Here is a 20,778-nt window from a genome sequence, read left to right on the forward strand (position 1 = left end):
TTTTTCTTCCAATATTTCACTTAACTCACTAGAAATTAAGCACTGTGATTTCCCAGTCATGGCAGTCTTCAGCTTTGCTACATAGTTTCCATGTTCTTTACATCATGAAAATGGCAGTGTTACACAAGGGATACCCGAGATAAACAGTAAGTGCACAGAAATGGACCATGACAGAGTCTGAAGTCAAAAAGCTCAGATACAAAATTGCAGAGAAGGAGATACGAGTCAGAAGTGGTCTCTCTGCTCCGCAAGCTTTACTCCCATGTGTCAGCTCTCACAGGCGAAGGAAATGCCCACTGTTCCACGTACACACAGCATCTTTCTTGTGGGGAACTGTTCATACACGCTGAACTGATTCTACATCAGCAATCACCATAAAATTTTAAATAAAAAAGTGAAGTGTATATTCCTTTTGTGTCTTGTGCAAAGGCATCAGCTACTGAAAGCAAGAGGGATTCAGGCAAGTGCTCCATGAGATGTGACTAGAATATGTTTCTTCTGAAGTCCTCTAATCAGAAGTAGTAACGTATTCCCTCTTTTCCCCTAAGACTTGGAAATCACATTTTAGTGCCTGCCACAGGACTGTCAGGATCAGCATTTCAAGCAGCAATTCAGCCTTTATCAACATTCAACAGCATTGTAAGTCAGGAATAATTAATGTAATATTAACATAGAGTTATCAAGAAAGGTAAGACTGTAAGCGTTCAACATCAGATTCATTTAGTATTTACTGCAATAATGTGATCAACAGGAAGTCATTTAACATAAATGTCAGTGTCAGTGGGATGTCTCAGGGCAGTCAAGAGCAGCTCGAAGGTGTGCCCCTCTCTGTACATACCACCCTCAAGCTCTCCAGAGCTCTTTTGTGCACTCCTTGGAGGGTCATCTTGGAAAGTTGATTCACGTATCTGTGTCAAAACAAAGACCAAAGAAATATTTCTGTAAAACCCCAAAACACTTTGCCATGATATATACCAGATAAATATAGAGCTACACTGTATAGATAGATAGATCATAGATACAATATATATAGAAATGACAGATGAGAGTCTATAGGAATGATAGATAAGTCTATAGAGCCATGTTTTTGTATTTATACACACATACATATGTGAAAGGATACATAAAATCAAATTCATACATCCATTCAGTAGAACAGGGCAATACCTTGTGGCTTTTACAGAAATTTTCTTGGCTTTCAGTGGACACATCAGACAGTGTAACGTGTACTGTGCTTAGCTACAGCAATATACATATAGATATATATTAAAAAATACATAAATTGATATAAATTCAGTCCAAGGTTTTGCCTCATAACAGAGGAAGACAGCTAAGCTACTTTTCTTAACATCTGGAAAGAATTTGCTGTCTTTCAGGACAACCAGGTATCAGTTCAGCACTTTTGGGGCCCAATTCCTGCATTTCTGTTCCCTCTATCTCCAGGGCTACTCCAGTACAGCTGAAAGGAAAAGGAGCTTGGCCGAGGGGTTTGTCTGAGCAGGGTTGCAATAAATGTCTAGTGGGATTTTCAAACACGCCAAGGCTGCTACCTTATGCTGACATTAGCAGGAGTGAGGTGCCCAGGCATGCTGGAAAATCTCTGTAGCTACTTAAGTCTCACTTGTAACAGCAGGGTGCATGTGACTGAGTGCCTGGAGCCAGGACCCCACCAAATTTCAGTGGAACTGAGACACCTGGATCCAGTAAGTTCCAGCAAAACCCTGCACCAGCGAGTACTCCCAGTGCTGCAGAACGGGACCACGTGCCCCGCGTTGTACCCATGCCGCAGCATGGTTGCTCCCACTGAGCTCACTTTTCCCCTAGTTGCCACAATTGCTCTGAAACTGGGGTACAAAGAACAGGGAACAACGAACGTGCACATAGAAGCACCAAACCTTTGCTCAGCAAGATAAGCCCCAAAGGCCAGATTCTGCACCATCAATCACAGAGCTGATGTAAGCAGCATGCAGGGGAGCGGGTGAAGGATCAAGACTGACTCAAGAGAGAAGACACCTCTAACACTGTCCTAACAGCCTGAAGCAGTGGTGAGAGCATCTACTATAATCTCCTTCCTATGTATGGGGCTTTAACTGTGTCAAACATGTCTTGAACGAACACCTGTCTTTAAAACAAAGAAGAGCTTTTCCTACAAGTAAAATAAAGTTAACAATCTGCTGCTTGGAATTATGTCTAGATATGCAGTTTCAACACACTGCCTCTTTCTGGGGCCTGCAAAGAAGTTTCATTGCAACAGAGACATTTCTGCGTGAGAAATGCAGGGATGATCCTCACTGCAGGGATGGGAACAGGCAAGCCAGCCTGCTGCAGCTTAAGACGGCACACTCCCACTGAACCCAAGTCCCACCACTTCTTAGCGAATGCCATGCTTGTTTGACTGTGTACAGACCAAGTGCTATAGAAAAATGTAAATATTTTTATGGCCTGGCCTGCTTAAAAGCCTAGGAGGATAGCTGGCTAAGTGGAAAGGAATGCTGTGCACACACAGCAGAACAAATTTAATGAAAGACAGAACCCAGAAGTATTCTTTAACCCAGAGTCGGAGTGCTTTGCATTGTTAAACAGTGGTTGTTTAGTACACCACAAAGAGAGCATTAAAGTCTAGATAACACAATTAATAATGAACTCTCCAACACAAAGTACTGTCACCATCAGCATGACTTCACTCTCCTCATGCACAGAATACAGGCTGGCTTTACAGAGCTATTCGCTTGTCTTGTCTTGCTTCTGAGAAACCAGCCAAGCACCCAGTTCACTCCATACTGATGGAGGGTTACAGCGGAGACAGAGCCAGGCTCCTCTCAGAGGTGTACAGGGGAAGGACAAGGGGCAAATGTGCACAAGACGGAAGATGGAAAAATTCACTTAGATGTTAGGAAAAGTGCTTTCACCATGAGGGTGGTCAAAGATTGAAATGACGTGCAGAGAGGTGGTGGGACGCCTGTTTTTGGACATACTCAAACAGCAACGAAACACGGCCCTGAGCAACTTGATCCAGTTGGACCTGTGTTGAGCAGGGGTTGGAGTAGGAACATGCAGAGACTCCTGCCAGCCTCTGTTATCCTGCCATTCTTTGGTTAACCCAAAAGGGCACTTCTGAACAAGGTATTTGTCACTATTTCTTTTCTTGTGTGCCTCCTGTATCAGTATATCCACATCAACTGGCTGTAGCAGATACCAGATCCACTGTACTGGCTGGCCAAGCCTCCAGCCAAGTGACACCTAGGAAATATGTGACCGGAACTAGGAATTGGCTTGAACTCAGGTACAAGTTACTTTAAAGACCAGCTTCATCTTGTCAAATCTAGAAGTCTACAGAATAGATCAAAATTTGGTGCTCACAAAGCAAAGACCAGGAGACAATGACAGTTCAGATTTCTGGCACAGAAGATGCAAAGGGTATGCTACAGAAAACGAGACTGCTCTGTCGCTACTGTTAGGATTGCTTTTACCAGCACTGAGCCAAGGAAGTCACACCAACTCTGATGGATCACTTCTGCTTGCCTTGCACATCCTTTCCAGACAAGACCCCCCTCCTGCATGCACTCCAGCCTCTAACAGCTGAGTCCTGAAGGGGACATGGGAGAAAATATGACAGGTTTAGCTCCAAGAAGTCAGCTTTCTGACTACTTTCCTAGGCCCAGGCAGCTGCAGACATTGGAGAGCAGCAGTTTGATGTCAGGGTGTAAAACAGCTCAGCAGCGCTGCCTAGGAATCACCCCTCACAGCCCAATGTGCCCAGCCTGGTCGTGCAGGGTGCTCCTGCTGACCTCCACTCACATGGGGAACATGATGGCTTGAATATCCATTTAACAACCAAAAAAACACCCTTCATAAAACAAAGTCAATGAAAACCTTGAGCTGAGGTCCCCAGGCTGTCACCACTGAGAGTCTCCAGTAACTGCTGGTTACACCTCTCAAAGTTGCCTCTCTCAGCGCAACTCTTAATAGAGACCCTCCCCGGTGAGAAGCGCAGCCCTCAGCTGTTAGCTACTGTTAGGACAGCAGAAGAATCACTGCTTGCCAACAAGACACTTCAGCAGCAAGATCATGGGTGGCCAGCACCACCATCAGCTGACAAAAAAATCAAAGGCAGCCTAGATCTCCCTCGCCCTGCTCTGTCTTTCAACATGATGTTCAAATCAGCTCTGAAAGTCATAACTTACATTTATGTTATACCTCCTTGTCTTTTCAGATGTTACCACCCCAGCTATGCACAGCCTCTGGCATGGGGATCACCTGTTCAACTCCCATGGCTACATCTGAGAGCACTGTATGCTGGGATGCAGCTTTAGTGAGGCCAAGAAAGCTATGCGAGGTGTAAAAACTCTTGGAAGAGAGCCTAGATGCAACACCAAAGAAAAGGTAAGAGAGGTAAGCCCTGCACAAAAGCTTGGCAGCATCCTAATGCACTTAATTTCTTTAGATACGTTTATTTAATTGTATCTTTTCATATCATCAGTGCTTATGAAGTTCAAGTTTAACCCGGGGGAAAAAAGAAAGACTTATGTGGATGGATAAAGGCCCATCTCAAATAGTAAAGCCATTTTTACAGCTAAACATTAAAACTATTTCAAGTTGTTTCTTCAAATATGAATACTATAATTATGTAAGGTTATTTCTCCCCATTTAACAAGTTCCTGGTCTTGTCTGCATGCTTGAAAAAAAAGCGAGTAGAAAAAGTTTAGCTGGGCCAGGATGAAAGCACAAACATCTTGAGGCCTGTGCCAGCTTAATTTAAATTGCAGGGTGCAAGGTCTCCGGCTGCAGGGGGACAGCAGCCCAGCTGCTTGCCTCAACGCCTGCAGCCGCTGGGAGACCCATCCCCAGGCTTTAAGTCCAAAACTGTGCTGCTGGAGCAAGTCCTCAGGACATTTTCTCCTTGACTGTGGGGCTCGCACCAATTTGTTGCTCCCTGACAAACAGCCCCATCCTTCATACCTGGGAGACAGCTCATCTTATCCCTCCAGGTGCCCTGCTGCCTTTTGCCCTTACAGCTGCTGCTCCCCTCCACCTGGACCCTCCTCTGCCCCAAGGCACTGGGGGAAGCTGATCCTTTCGCCTTTGTTATCATCCACAGCCTCTTTGCTCGCTGAGTAGGGATTTGAATTTGTCTGGCTCCTGGATGCTTTTGGTGCATCTTTACATGAGTCTGAATTAAGAAAGGCTTCTGAGAGCTGAATACAGCTGCAGCAACCAGCCAGCAACCTGTGAAGGGGCCCATGGTCGTGTACTTGCCTGACTAGGGACCATTTCCCTTGGGCTTTTTACATGGCCTCACTCTCCTTTTCCTGCTGTTTCTGGCTTCAGTTACAGCCATATGTGAACAATGCACCCTGTGTGCATGTTTCCCATTTAGTGCACAGGCTTGTAAAACATTTTTAATATGTGATTTACAAGGGTTCTGGCTTGGACTGAAACTGTTCCCCTCACAAGCTGAGCAAGGGTGGACTGGCTGAAGGTGTTTATGGAGGGCAAGGTGGGAGCTGACAGGCAGGGTTGAAGGCTCTCATGTCAGTGGCAGATCCAGCATCCACCACTACAGCCTATGAGAAGTGATAAGGAAACAACACCATTCCTCCCTCAGCTGGCATTAGCCCCAGAAAAGCATCCCCATTTCCAGAAGTGACATCTTTTGGGGATAAGCAATGTTTAGACTTGGTCAAAAGCAGAAGCAACCAAAAGCCACTGTAGTGTTTGAGCCAAATCTGTTTGTGACCTTTTCTTTCCCCAGAAAACTGCAAAAAAATACTACTAGAAACACAGAAGGAATGGAGAAAACAATGGCATTTTGGTTAAACTGAATAGTACAGAACAACAACACTGGATGATTTTATAATAGAAATATATTCTAAAAGAGAATTCTCATGAAAAGCAACATTTAATTCAGAAGCATCAGACAGCCCAGTTTGTTATCATTCAAGGTCCCTAAATGATCTTTCCAAATGATCAAGGAACTGCATTAGACACAATATCCTACCCAAATTGCAATTCCTTACTCAACTTCAATGAAGTTTCAAGTGGAAAATATAATATAAACTTATTGTCCTAAAAAACTGCCACCATATGCAATTAAAGCAGTAGGGGAACGAGGCAGCACTGTACTATGCATCTGATCAGCAGATGCAGCGTTCAAGTCTCCCTCGCAGTGATACGCATTATGAAATGGAAGACTGCTATGACTTGATTTTATATACATATATTACAAGATGATGAAATCTCCACTTCAAGTGCTGAAAAAACCACACTTAGTCACATCTTTGAGGATTCTTTACAGAGTTGTTGCTACAGCGTAAGTCCAGAGAAATGTTCCAGAGCTCTCTAGAAAGCCTAGCTAAGATGATTTCTTCACAGGTTGAAGCACACAAAACAAGTGCAGAAATCTGAAAGGCTCCCCAGATACTGCTTTATAAAGAGTCATTGGGGGAGGGGTATCTTACAATAATCATAAATATATAGGGGTTTTTTCCTTCAGAAACACCTTGACCCTGCTAGCAGCAGCTCAAGGATCCTGAGTTTGATCCCTGTTTTGAACCGCTTTATACCACAATTCCATCAGCTGCTAAAGCAAGTCAGCACTAAGTGATGCTTAAGCAGCATTTAGGCAGTGCCCGAAAGTGTAGGTCTCATGGCACCAGGTGGGATGTGCCTGCTGGGCTCTCCCCCCAGGAGACACACGTGATCATGGCCAGGGGATCACAGCTCCCACCTGCTTCCCTGTTCCCAGCCATGCTGGGACCAGAGCGATGACTTGCATTAACTTTGCCAGCACTAATGGAGGGAGGGGGCTGCTCTGCACAAGCAGCAGCAGTGCCGGGGCCAAATCCTGCCCTGTTCCCAGGAGCGGGTGAAGCCCCCAGGCAGGAGACAAGCTGCTGAGCCCACTTGCTTTCTGTGTGAGGTCTCAAATCACCTCTACCTGGCAATGTTGCATTTCTCAACTGCACCCATCTGCAGTGACTAAACTGATGGAAGGCTCCTCAAGACACTTAGGAAAAAAAAAGGTCATCCAGCTGTTACCCAAATCCTTTGAGTTCTGAGGGTAGAAAGGATTTGGGGTGGAAGCTGTGGGATTGCATGATTCTGAGCTTAAAGTTGCATCAGACAGGACACTCTCAGCACTGCAAATGTGCTTTGGGACACCAAAGCTGTACGGAGAAATGCCAGAAATAGCTTGGAGGTCTCACTTTGCGCTTTTTTTTGCATAAAGGTTTTCCTTTAGTTCAGCCATTTCATCTGCCTCTCATGTCTATTTGCTGAAGCAGCTTTTTCTTTTTTTTTTTTTTTTTTTTTTTTTATTTCCCAATACCAATTCCTGGGAACCACAAAGGGCAAGGCAGCCCACAGCTTTCAAAAGAATGACATTTTTCTTGGCATATTGATTACCAATACTGCCACTGCACTCCACATGCAAAAACAGGTTTCTGAGAATGCCAGGACTCTTAAATAAAACACTATAGCTCAATAGACTTATATTTTCTAGCTACATTTGAAAAAATCCATGCAAAAGTTCTTCCTTACTCCCCTCCCGCTTTTCTCTTCTCCAGATCCAAATGTCAACATTAGAATTTAAAACCTCCACAAAACATGTTACCATGTGTTTTGCTGCTCTCTTAAATGAGTTTTTCAGCCACACACTGGCAGTGGCCTAAATATTCAGTGATGGCTTTGCAAAAGGATAGGGAAGAAGCCTTTTTTCTCTTATCTCTACATAAATATTTTTGCTTAAAACTGGCCAACAGCTTGAACAAGAGATGATGGCACATAAAATGATGTAAATAAGTGTAGCTCATATCAATTAACCGTAGGAACAGAGAGAGGAAATAAGAGAGTCTGTGTGTGCATATGTGCACAGGCAATAATATAGTAAACAATTCCATTGCAGAAGCAAAGTCTAGTAACCTAGCACCTGGAGGTGTCCAAAGTTAAGTCACCTGTGCAAACATTATTTGCCCTCCCTGCACATTTACCTTATGCTAGAGCCTTACATTTCATAATCACATGCCATTTTTTCCATCCCTGATAATTCAATGCTTAGCAGAGGTGGCACTAACTGAATAAAAAGTTATTCAACATTGGATCCTTATCACTCAGTTTACTGGCTCATGCCTTATGTACTGTGCATGGTTCCAGTGCTTCTCTGAACACAGAACTATTCATTTTCCATATAGACCTCAGTGAGATGCCTACCCTATAGATCCTGACTGCTTGCAAGCTTTAATGACTGTAACCATGCAACTCCTTGGTGAAACAAAGGAATGGTACTTCTTATTTAGGAGACATGGAAGTGGCCATAGAGACGGTCAGAAGTGCCCTTTTATTTCAGTGCCTAATTTGGGATTTTTAGAGGCTGACTCTTCAGCGGCAACTGCATCCAGTAACGCTTCCTAGCGCCTTCACCCTGCCTTGCCAGGGAGGGAAGGGTCAGTGATGCCCTTGCCTGGTGATGAGAAAGCTATTTCCTCTCAGGAGGTGACTCGATCGATGCCCATGCATGGTCTGGGCTGCACCCAGCTCTATACCTCCCCAGCATATTCCTGCCCCTGTTACCATGGCATACGGAAGAGCTGGGGGGAGAGCCGACCGCGCTTGCACTCCAGGCTCTGCCTTGGCTGCCAGTTCATTAATGGGTGAAATTCAAAATGCTAATCCCAATCCACAAAACCACCAGTGCACTGGGGTCAATTAGCTCTGCAGCTGCCTTGCCCTGGATGCCCCACTGCGACACATGCTTGGAAAATGTTTGCCAGTCCCTGCCACAGATTTCCTGGGAGCAGGAGAATAAGCTCCTTTGCCTTCGGACTTGACTTCAGCTGAACTGAATTGCCTTTAGAGAGCCCTGGAAGAGCCGGCTCATCTCCAAAGCTACTGAAATCAGGAGTCCCATTTTTCTTTCCCATGAATTTTGAGTCATGCCCCAACATGGCTCTACGTTTTCCCTTTGCCATAAAGTCGAATTTCTTACGATGGCATTTTAGGTAGGAGTTCAGTTAGGATGGAGCAGGCTATGCTGTTCCCAAGTTGGCAGGAAACAACAGTCCCTAGACATTAACATGATGGACATGTCGACGCAGAGAAACGTATGGTACCAATTAAGACAGTATCAACAATTATGCAGAACACAGTTGAGTGGATTAATTTGTTGCCTGGAGTAAAGGCTGCCAGTATGAAGCTGGCTGTCAAGAGACACACTTTCATCTTGTGTGCTGCCTTGTGCCAAATACTATGAAGCCCATGTGCACTAAGAATGATCACTGGGTTTTCTTTTTCCACCAGCAATCTTGAAGCAGGGAAGGAGCAACCAATTAATGTCTCTACATGCTGCCTCCTTTCTTCTCTGTTAAAAAAAAACCAAAAAACCAACCCCCCCCCCCCCCCCCCAAAACCCTTGGAAAAAATCCCCAAATGACCATTATTCCCAAAACACTAAAATAAGAACTAGAAAGTAACTGGGAAAGGATGGTTCTTTTCTTGCTTAAAAAGGTTTTCTTTTGCTGAGGGCTGACATGATAACTCATTTGTCAAACACACTTTTTCCCAGTTCTCTAAGCAGAGAGAATAAAAATGGTTAAGTCATGTGTGTGACTTTTTTTCCAGCTTGCTATTTTTACGCTGACCAGAAGGATGCTTACACACTGTCCCGTCTCTTGCTTCCCACCCATTCTTTGCCAAGGAAGGTGCAAGATTACCTCTAGCGAGTTGTGGCTAAGTTCTCCTGCCTTGCCAAGTACCTTCCAGAGGCTTGGTAAAATACCTTAATTCTAGGGGGGCTGTAAGAACAAGCAGCTGATTTTCTCTAAAAACCTTATGTTTGCAAAATGCTATGTAGGTCTATGGCTGTCAGAGTATTAAACAGCAAAGAAAGAACTAGGACTTGTAAATAATCACTTGCTGCATTAATGAGCAGCAGCATTTGAATTCCTGCTAAAGCTTTGTACCAGCTGTGCTTTGTCCCAAAATCCAATTAAAAAAAAAATCTGCTTATGCTTGTTCCTACAATATGAAGAATATTAAACTACCCTTCATAAACTCTGCTGTTGCTTACAGAGCATATGGTCCCACATCAGGCTCTCATTTCTCCATATTTAGCCTTGTTAAACTACAGCATGCCTACCTGAGATATAAATTACCTTGAGGCTTGGAGTAATGCCATCCTGAGTAAGGAAACTATTCATAACACTGCACTCCTTAATTTAATGCAGGCAAAAGTCCCCTGCCCACTTACAACACAGCACACGCTGATCACAGTCGTTGATGGAGAAATCCAGTTTTAATCCAACATTCCCAGTAAACACATTGTTCTCTGAGCAGCGGAGCCATGAAATCTGGTTTTCTGGAAGTTTATATCTTATATGCCTTACTCCCCCAGCCATTACATTTGTATAATATTTGCAGTTTGGCAATATTCTTCTCACAAGACCTTCCAGCTCATTCCTATTATCTTTATTCCTACTACTACTCCTTGGGTAAAGAAGCTAGAAGCTGCAGGGTCCCAGAAACTACCTCCTCCTCAGACCAGACATGGGGCTGCCCTTTCTTAGGGACCACACTCCCATGGGCCTTTCCTACTCTGACACTGATTTTCAGGAAAAAATATTTTTCAGACCTTTCCCTCTTGGCCAAATTTGATCAAAACTGCTCAACACTTACCAAAGCTTTTTTGGGTAAAGAATGGATGGACAGTGTAAGAAATCAGACTAACAATTCATATCTGCTACATGTAAGTAATTCATATCTGCACTCTTATCGGCTACGTGTAAGTGCAAAGGGGAAGTCTGAAGGTGTTTCTGTCTAATTAGCAATTATTTTCTGATATTCCACAGATAACACAGGGCACTTAACAGGATACTGAGCCTTCAGAAAGGCACTTCATGCTTCCCACCACTGTCTCAACCGCTACACTAAGGAATGGGAAAGAATCTTTGAAGCTACTTCCAACACCTCCACCAAACTCTAACGTATTTCTGGGCCCAAGTGCTTTGGCCCCATTTTTCTAACTTAGGGCTCATTTTTCTTCATTTCAAGAGCCCTGTGCCCAGGGTTGTTTCTTCCCTGTGCTCAGGGATTTGCATAGACCCAACATTCTCCAAATGAAAAGATAAAATCTCGACAGGTACTTCCTGGAAAGTTATTTCTGCAGCCAGCAATCCTCAGCCCACTGCCAGGCACACCATATTCCTGGCAAACACCAGCCTAGATCTCTGCTGCATGGGTGATTTCCCCCTTCCATGGAGAGGAAAGATGAGGCAGTTCTCAAAGCACAAAAGTGCAGGCTCCCCCTTTGATGGCTTCCCCCTGGAAAGGAGCTCCTCCCAGCACACAGCAGCTCTTCATGTCCATGTAGTTCCCCTAAAGCACACAGATGCCTCCTGCCCTCCAGCGTGGCTACAGCTTCCAAGCTGCACTGCCCCAAGGCTCCTTCTTATCTGCTATTTCCAGATGCCTCTGACACAGCCTAAGGGGCTAGCAGTAATGCCAAGGAGAACTGAAGAAGGTCAAAACAGGGCAGGAAAAATTGTATCCATTCAGATGTGGCCAAATATGATTTTTTTCTTCAATTAAATTTCTAAACATCTACATCATTAAGAATTTTGATGAGGAAAAAAAAAAGTATTCCCTCTTCTTTTTCCTCCTGTTGGCAACTGCAATAAAACCATTTCCTCCTAAATATCTTTTCACTAACCCTTTTTTTCCTTTTCTACCATTTTCTTTATTTTTTACTATTTTTGAGCTTTCCCAATGTGAAATGTTTTCAGAAATGGCAAGATAATAAAACATCCACAAAACAATAAAAAAGATGCAATAGGAAAAATAACTGCAAGACTTCATTTAGCCTTTTAGACTTAGTAGCACAAGAAAAGGAGGACAAATATAGCAAACTTAAAATTCCGAAATATCTAAGTGTCACCTCCCTTAAAAAAAAACACTGAAGTTTTTCTCTGAAAAAGTACTTCTCAATACATGGAGATGGGTATCTTCTGAAAGATAAGTCAGGTTTTGGTGAAGCCTCATTTCTTCTGCAGGAAACATTTCACTTGGGAGGAAAAAAAAAGCCAGCTCATTGTAATGAAAATTTAGTCATCATCATCGCATGATCAGTGATTAAGAGGAGCATGATGCCATGTAGACTGCTTCCCTACCAAGTTAGGGTAGAGAGGAGCTTCAGGAGGCCTTGGGTGATGGGAGAAGATACAGGACAGTGTGTGGTATAACAGCAAGGACAGTTATTCTCCTGCACTGCTGGAATGGTCATGAGCTTCCCACCCTCCCACAAGGAAGAGGAAGGTAGAGCCCACATGGAGCCTATGCCATTTGGGGGAGTGGGAATAAGAGACAGCAAAACAATCCAATTCCAGCCTGCTCTTAAAGAAATGACTCAGCCATTCAAATATACTAAAATATTAAACATTGTTTAGGTATTGAAGTACTTGAAAATTAAATGTTTTCTTCACGAGGACTGAAAAGTGTGAGCTCAAAAGCAATGGCAATCCTCCTGCAAAGCTGCCTCAAGGGCAGCTCCTGAGACACTTCACCCTAGTCTGCTCTGAGAATTTCTTTAAGATGGAAGATTGCTGGACAGGCCTCTCCTGGTATCTCTCTCCTGGTTGCTATGTTCAAGACAATGTGACAGAAGGTTTGCACAGAAGGCTGGGAAGGACTGCTGGTTCATATGCATCTCCTCTACTAGCAGTGAGACTAAAGGGATTTCCTCCTGACAGCAAAACTGCCTTTTCTCCCCCAAAGACACAGAGCTTGCTGGAGGAAATGCATAGATACATTGCATCTGCAGCTACACATATGCAGAGGGAAACCACCTCTCCATACACAAGTCTTCCTGAGCAGCACACAGCAGCAAGCCCAGGCTGGGTCCTGAGAACAGTTCTCTCCCATGTCCTCCCCTCTGGGAGCACTCATCCTCAGACTGCGCTTCCCAAGTCAAAATCTGCAAATACATGGCGCTCTCTAGTGTCTTTGCTCTGCTCGGGAGAAACACAAGTATCCCAAGGCACGGACATCATTCCAGACAGCACGGTACAAACATCCAGGCGGAGGGATGCCCAAGGCCTGCTATTAATTAGGATGAGTTTGCCAGCATATCTGTTTGATTGAACCTTCTAGTGGAAGCCACTCCAACTATCTCACTGTGGCCCCCACCAGCAGTGCAATGCCTACCAGAGCAATCATTTAAACAAAACCAGGTTTTTAAGCCACATTCCTGATGGACAGAACTATTCCAGGAAAGTTTCTGATCCAGGATTAGGTCCCTGCAGAACCTGAGCGTGATGCCATCAGCTCCCAAAACGGCCATCAGCAATGTGTAACACAGGTTGTAATTTCAGGGTGCAAGCTCAGAGGAGAAATCCTCATGGAGGAGCTAGCTCAGAGATGGCACCAGGGAGGGCTTGGCAAGCCACAGCACGAGTGGTACAAGGGCAGGCACAGGGCAAGCTGAGGGCTCCTTTGGGACCTGCAGGTACCATTAGCCATGCAGAACAGCTTAACTCCTGCCGAGCAGCCTTGATAGAAACACCAGTCCTTCCCTTATGTCTTGCCTCTTCCCATCACTGCTTCACCGGGCAAGGAGGTGAGGGCAGAGCATATTTCTAGCTGTTGAAGGTGACCACAATCCAAAATGCCAACTGCTTTGATTTTTTCTTAAATGGCTTGCTGGTCCCTTTATTACTGCATTTTCTACTCTGTTACGGTGCCTCTCTTTCTCCTGTGCTTCTCTGAGGCTGACAATTCATGACAGAAATACAGCACATCCCACAGACTCATAGCCTCAGGTCCAACTGTGTTTGCCTAAATGACAAGATCGATGTGGCAATCTGCTGCAGAACATATGAGATTCCCCCCTCTCCCCCTCTTTTTCTCTCTCTCCCCTTTCATATACATTTCACATTAAATCAGGATCTAAAGGGAGGAGGCTCCTCTAGTGCCTAGGAGAACATATTTTCTTCGAGCTTGCAACACTGGCTGGTGATGGGGGAAAATACGCTTGCACCGTGTAATTGATTTGATGTGTGCCATGTTTCAGTGGGATAAACACCACCCCCTGGACTCCTTGCATTCCAGCATCTCCAGCCTAAGCTCCTTGTTAAAGCATGTTGGGAGCCCATCAAAGACACTGAGTAGTTTTGACGTGAAGATAAATGCTCTTATCTTCAGCTTCCAACATTGCTTCTCTGAATAAGCACTCTTGACAGTTTTCGCTGTTTAAACTGCTCTTCAGCTAGGGATGGGAATAGGGGGAAACTGTTTTAACCCACCTTTTTTCAGCAAGCTTCTCTGCTGGGAGAATAAGCCGGCCTTGTCACCAAACCAGATGACTTCCACTGGGACACACCACCACAATTCACAGGGAACAAAGTAAGGCCCCATCCAGGCAACGCACTTAAGCACCTGAATAAACATGCAGCTTAAGCTTATCTGTTGCTTTATGGGCTTAGCATGTCCCAGATCGACATGCATCTCCAGAACCTCAAATATAATTGCAATACACCAGCAAAACTACACACCTAAATAGTACTGTGCTGCTGAGGATCTTCATTATATTACAGCCAGGCAAATGCTAAAACATAAGGAAGTATCTTTTAGGAGGCCAGTGCAAGAACCAGGAAGAAAACTTGGTCCTCCAAGTCCTCCACCTCTTGCTGTAGCACACTGTCCCTTGGCTCAGCTCTCATCCCAGAATATAGAAGCGAAAATCCTGGTTTGTGTTTTCCATCTCCCCCACTGGAAGGCTGACTACAGACCACGAACCTGATCATTAAGGCATGGCTCAGCTGGAGCCCAGGGAAAGCCCCACTGATTTGAATGGATCTAGGATTTCACTCTCTGCTTCTCTATACAGGGATTAAATAAATATTCTCCTGCTAGAAAAATGCCACACATGCCTGCCTGGGTTCAATGCGATATTTAAAAATACATAAAAATGGCAATAATTTCTAGTGGTATGGCAGGGGGTGAGTTTTAGGGCCAAAACAATATTTCAGGCACTGTAAATCCAGTTCATGTGTCTTTTAACACAATGGAACAGACTTTGACAGGAAACATGAAAAAGAGATATTAAAGAAAAGATCTAGGAGAATAAATTGCCAGAAGAAACAATACAAAATGCCTTAAGTATATCAGGACGGACATGCCTAGAGAAACAATAGGTCTCTGACAAACCCAGAAAGCAGAGGGAGCAATCAAACAGGGAGGTTGCAACCAAGCCAAACAATGTCTTTGCAATCAGTATTCACACTGGAGTATGATTGGGGTTAGAAAAAGGCAGAAGAAATAGCTATTCTGGAGGTCGCTGTCTATGCTAAGACACTACCCAACATGCAGGAATAAAATAAATAAAAGCAGCACTGGAAAAACTCAAGATATCCCATTGAAACTAATCAGCTGGACTGACAGCAGCTTTCTAAATGCACTGGCCAATGAAGTAACAGACCTCCTGACAAGAATATGGAACTCATCTTCACACAGCTGTCACTGCAGAGGGACCCAAATTACATCCATCCTTTAGAAGAGGGCCAAGATCATTGTGGGATGAGCCCAATAATGATAAAATTCCCAACTTAAGAAAAACAGCTGAGAGATTGTAAAGGTTAATCTGTAAGATCAAATGGGAAAACAATGTGAATTTTCTATGTGACCTTTACATATGATTTTGTCTAGCTGCTGAAAAAAGCGATGCTCCAAATGACCATGTATAGAAGCCTTTGGGGATCACAAGCAATGGAGACGTGCTCCTTAGTAGAGGTTGGTAACCTGCCAGATTTACTAGCTTTCTCTGAAGACTGTAGACTACAGATATGGTGGAAACACTGAGCAGAAGACTGTTTTTCTAGTTTCAAGCTTAGAAAAACAAGTGTTGAATAATTTCTGCATTAAACTGTTTAATAGTCAACTTTTATTTCCCCCTCTCCTCTTACAAGTTACATGATCAGAGAGAAAAATTTACCAACTTTCTCATGGAGCAAAATTTTAAGCAACTGCTTTGTCTCTTGTGTTTTAAAGCCCACATTGCTCAGACTTCATGTTTCAGGCCACCAACACATAAAATTTACCAGAAAATTTCCCTTGGGCTACAAAGAGTGAGAACAAACTCCAAAAAGCAAAAATAAAGCCACTGATTTTGATTCTTGGCTTCTCACCATGAGGTTGAGGAAGTCCCCCACCAGTTCCACAAAGAACAGAGGAAGTATCCTTTCAAAGTGGCTTTGCAATGTCAGTATGGACACACTGCTATGGGGCAGTTTTTTGCAAATCCACACCTGGACAAACAAGCAGATCAAAGTGAGCAGGATTGCTTGAGTTACCCATGGACTTTTTTGCTGGTGTCTGGTCTAAATTATTTCTATGTGTATGTCTCTGTGTGCTCCCTACTATCAGCATCCATAAGTAGCGCAGCTGCATCAGGACTGCACCTACAACACCCCGTGGCATGGCATAAAGAGGGGAACCTTGGGGGTTGATTTGACATGATCTGCTACAGTCCTAGGACTTTTTATCTAAATAACTTTTACCAGCGATGTGGCTTGTATCAGTTGCGGGTCACAAACATGGCTAAGCAGTGCACTAATTGCTGGTGGATCTTGGCCTCATAACACAAGCTGGTTACCATCAGGAGAACTCCTACATGACTTCAACCTGGTCCACCAGGAAGGAAACCACTCTGAGCACACTGGTGGTGTGCATAAGGGATTACCACAAAAGCACGAAGATTGATGACAGGTAAGGAACACCTCCAGCATACATTAACATAGAGGCATACCGTGTACAGCACTGCCAGCTGTGCCACACTGAGCACCACGCGCTTGTGCTGTCTCAGGTATCTTCTGCAAGCAAGTATCGAGCTGCATTGGCATAGCATATTAGTCCTTTTATTCACCACTATTTTATTATAACCCATTGCCATATCTAAGATGAATAATACTGGGAGGACAAATGGAACTGCGTTTGTGATCAATGAGTATTCTAAATTCAGCAATGATTTTAAAGGCCTCAGTGCCTTGGTAAAACTCAAGAATAACTTCCATTTCAGAAGGTGGAGGCACTCTGAAAACCTGCTCCTTTTAATGCATCTCTACTTGGGAGCCCCAAAGCAGCTGGATCACTAGCCATTTTCCATATGCTGGGCCAATATTTGCCTGTGCAATAGAGCACTGCAGTTTCCAGAAAGCAGTATGTGAAATTAATCAGCCCAAATATCAGCCAACACTGATGAACTGAATAGCACTTAAATTTGATGAAAGCTCTGACTGAAAATTCAGGTGTAGTTAGCAAAGGATTTTTAAATGACAATTTATCTGAAGTGTCCTGGACTAGAAAAGCGCTTACATGTAGACAAAAAGAGGCAGGCAGCAAGGGGCAAAGAACAAGTAAACAAATCTGTTGGAAGAAAAATTCTACTTCAACTGAAGTCTACATCTTGACATCCTGCCCATGTCAAAATGAGACAACTTGAGGCACAAAGGGACCAGGGCAAAGCCTTTGCTGCTATCCAGACTCATGGTCATTATCCTTTCTGCAGCATTCCTACATGAAAAGTATTCCCCAACCTAGACTCAGCAAAGCTCTTAAGCACATGCTGAACCCAGTTAAATCAAGACTGGACGAGAAACAAGCTCTTATTGCATCAGGAGTTACAAAGCTCACTACAGAAGTGCCTAGTGAAGTTGCATGGCTTGTTTCATGTGAAAGGTTAAAGCTCTTCCTTACATGAAAAAAATAAACCACATCTTTAACCCACTTCAGCAGAGTGCCCAGTGCTATCAGGACCTTGATCACACACAGGACTGAAAATACAGCTACACTAATTGTCTACTTTTAGCAAAAATAAGTCAGCTTATTTTATTATTCCAGTAAAGGAATTACAGCTTTTTACCCATTGCACTGCCAACTCTAGTTGATGAGCTTTCTCCCCCAAATAATGTGGCATTCTAAAGTTTAGTTTAACTTGGCATTTCTTCTCTCTCCTTTGAAAGGCATACAGCAAAAAGCTGCTCTAAAATATTTGTCCAGCAGAAGTTCACTCTCACAGAGTAAAGAACCATTGCGAACAGAATGGAAATAACAGAAGGATAAATTACTCAGTTGATTAACTCCACCTTCCACCAGGATGAGATTTTGGGACATAATGGCTGGAATAAGCCCTGTCAGTCCAGGCTCTGAGGCTGCAATTCTCCCTCCTGGCAATGCAGAATGCACCCTCAGCGTGAGGCTGCTTTAAGGCAGCTTTGTGTACATCTAATCTACGGCTGCCAGATCCTAGGCCCAGTCGCCCATGCAAGCTGGGTCAATCTGTAAGCTCTTCTGTGCCATGTCTGCTGCCAACAGACGTTCCCACAAGCAAGGGTCAGCGCGATTCAAGAATAATCTCAACATGTCACCTTCTGCCAGGACAGACTGCTGAGATGGGACTGTCTAGCAATTTTTTTCAGATGCTCTTAAACTAGAACTCCTTGAGGCAAGGCTGAATGTCAAGTTGGAGGTCCCGAAAGCTTTAAGACTAATTTGGAAACTCAAGCAGCTAACCCAGATCTGATGTTAAAGGCCCTCCACATCTGATAACTGAGACTTTTATAATAAGTAATCTTTATGAGGACTGCTTGAATTCACCTCCAGGGTTCTTTGGTCTTACAGCTTTGTAGAAAAATCATCTCCTTTATACTATAACACACTCAGAAATCCACTTTCAGCACAGGAACAGATACTGACTTATACTCCCTCTGCCTCAAGTAGCTGCTTGCCTTTTTATAAACAAATTCACCTGCAGTAACTATTAAGCAGTAACAAGTCTCCTAGGGAACGTTATGTTATGTTATGTATGCACATGATACATGCTAGTGTGTTTTAGGAAAGTGATATGGAGTTTAGAGATTAGGGGATAAAACAAAGAGACATAACTCCTCATCTAATTCTTCAAAGGAAAAGACCACTCAGAAAAAAATGCAGATAGACTCCAGCCTTACAGGAATTTCTTTCCACTCTGCATTTGGCATCACGTTCTTTCTGATTTCTTTACTCAGGCATATTTTCCTTCAGGGAAAATACATTACAGTTAGAACACTACCCAGGATTTCATAATATGTATTTATGAAGTTAATCATACTCGTGTGTCTCAAGGCATCTGTTAATCTGGGCTGGTAAATTCCTAATTATCCTTGCAGGACAGCAATATCAATCCTGAGTCCTAGTACAGTGGGTTGCCACATTTAATGTTCAAGGAAAGAACATGTTCTTTAGGCGTGATCAATGAGGGCTGTCTGGTACCGCAGTGGGCAATTTGCAATGTACACCAAAACTCTTCTAGTGTATTCATCTCCTAAATCTTTCCCCATCTCTGCCTGTTAGCTTTCCTCTCAAGGAAATTAGGGGAGACCTACTGTGATAAACATCTAGCATAAACAGACATGGATCTGTTCAGTTAGATTTGTTTTACTTACAGAAGAGCAGATGAGGGAACATACAATACAGAAATGAAAAGGTAGCTGCAGAAAGAAGCAGTTAAGTAGCTGCATGTGCATGGCGGGTAGGATGAGAAGTAAAGGACTAACTGAAAAAAGCATGACTTAGGCTAGATATTAGGACTGCATTTCATAATGATACAGTCAGTTGATCACCAGGATAGGTTTGCCCAGGAAGGCTGAATAGTCTTTGTCGTTGGAGAAGTGTGGTTTGGACATGGTTGGCCTGGCTTTGGGACAGGAGGATGAAGTTACCACTCCAGGGCCTTGCTGATTTACACAGAGGATTTTAGGCAAGTCACAGATGTGCCATGTTACACCAGACAAGACCTAGTGGATATTCATGATTTTTTAAAAGCAAAAGTGACTAGCTGAATAGAAATCAACTAGTCAAGTTGACTTCATTGATTTCCACCTCCCATTTTAATTACTTCTTACTGATCATGATGGCAAAGTACATAATTTGTCACACTGTTAACACAAAGCCTACAGCACCTCAGCACAGGTCTTCCCTCTCAACTAAACTGCTGCAACTCAGTGATGTTACAGAGGTAAAAAATCTGGCCCAAGCTGTGCTAAATTCAAATGAAAGGAGAAAGAAATCACAGTGCAGTGGCACTTCACAGCAGGCTCTAGGTTTTCTCATGGGTACCTCTGGTTGTCTTTTAAACATGTATAAACACAGTATGTATTTGCCTCTTGATATGGATGCTGCAGTTTAAAAACAACACTTCACCTGCACAGTGAACTCAGTTCATTTCTAATTAGAGCTGCTGCACCAGCATTTAATGTTTTAAAATACAGTTGCAATAAATCCTGCAGCTGTAAATTCAATATTTCATAAAGGCAGGCGAGACCTTGCAGACAGAGTCTGAGGGAAAAATTTGCTCGAGTCCTGTAATAAAGCATTTCAGGGAAAAAAAGAGGACAAGCAAGCAAGCTGGATTTGATCCTTCAATCCTGCCTCCTCCTCCATGAATGGGAACAATGCAGCATGCTGGAAAGGAATTCCTTGATTTTAAGCAATATCATTATAGTAAAAATCCCTTTAGACTTTCTCCAGTCTTAAGCACCACTTTATAGATTCTGGTTACATGAAAAACCCCATCTTCAAATGACAAGTAGAAATTTTACACTTCAAAGACAGCAGACTGGAGAGTTGTTCAAAATGACCATTCATACTACGACAGCAACCAGTATCACAGCCGAGACTGAGGTATAATGGCACAAATAGCCAACATGTACCCACAAATAAGAAGCCCCTGCCTTAAATAATTGAAACTGTAATAAAGAA

The 20,778-nt window shown here is 43.5% G+C and overlaps 1 long non-coding RNA gene across 7 annotated transcripts in view; it reads right to left on the minus strand.

The window, feature by feature from the left end:
- LOC128140476 (uncharacterized) overlaps positions 1 to 20,778 on the minus strand; it is a 47,569-nt gene that overhangs the window by 19,428 nt on the left and 7,363 nt on the right. For 3 of the 7 annotated variants that reach the window (XR_008234750.1, XR_008234752.1, XR_008234753.1), the window contains exon 4: positions 839 to 908. The exons of 2 other annotated variants lie outside the window; for them this stretch is intronic. This is a non-coding gene — a long non-coding RNA (uncharacterized LOC128140476). Of the gene's footprint in view, positions 1 to 834; positions 909 to 20,778 lie in introns of all 7 variants that reach the window. 2 more of the 7 variants (XR_008234749.1, XR_008234754.1) reach the window with 1 other exon arrangement.

Source organism: Harpia harpyja, chromosome 4, assembly GCF_026419915.1.
Source record: "Harpia harpyja isolate bHarHar1 chromosome 4, bHarHar1 primary haplotype, whole genome shotgun sequence".
NCBI classification, from domain to species: domain Eukaryota; kingdom Metazoa; phylum Chordata; class Aves; order Accipitriformes; family Accipitridae; genus Harpia; species Harpia harpyja.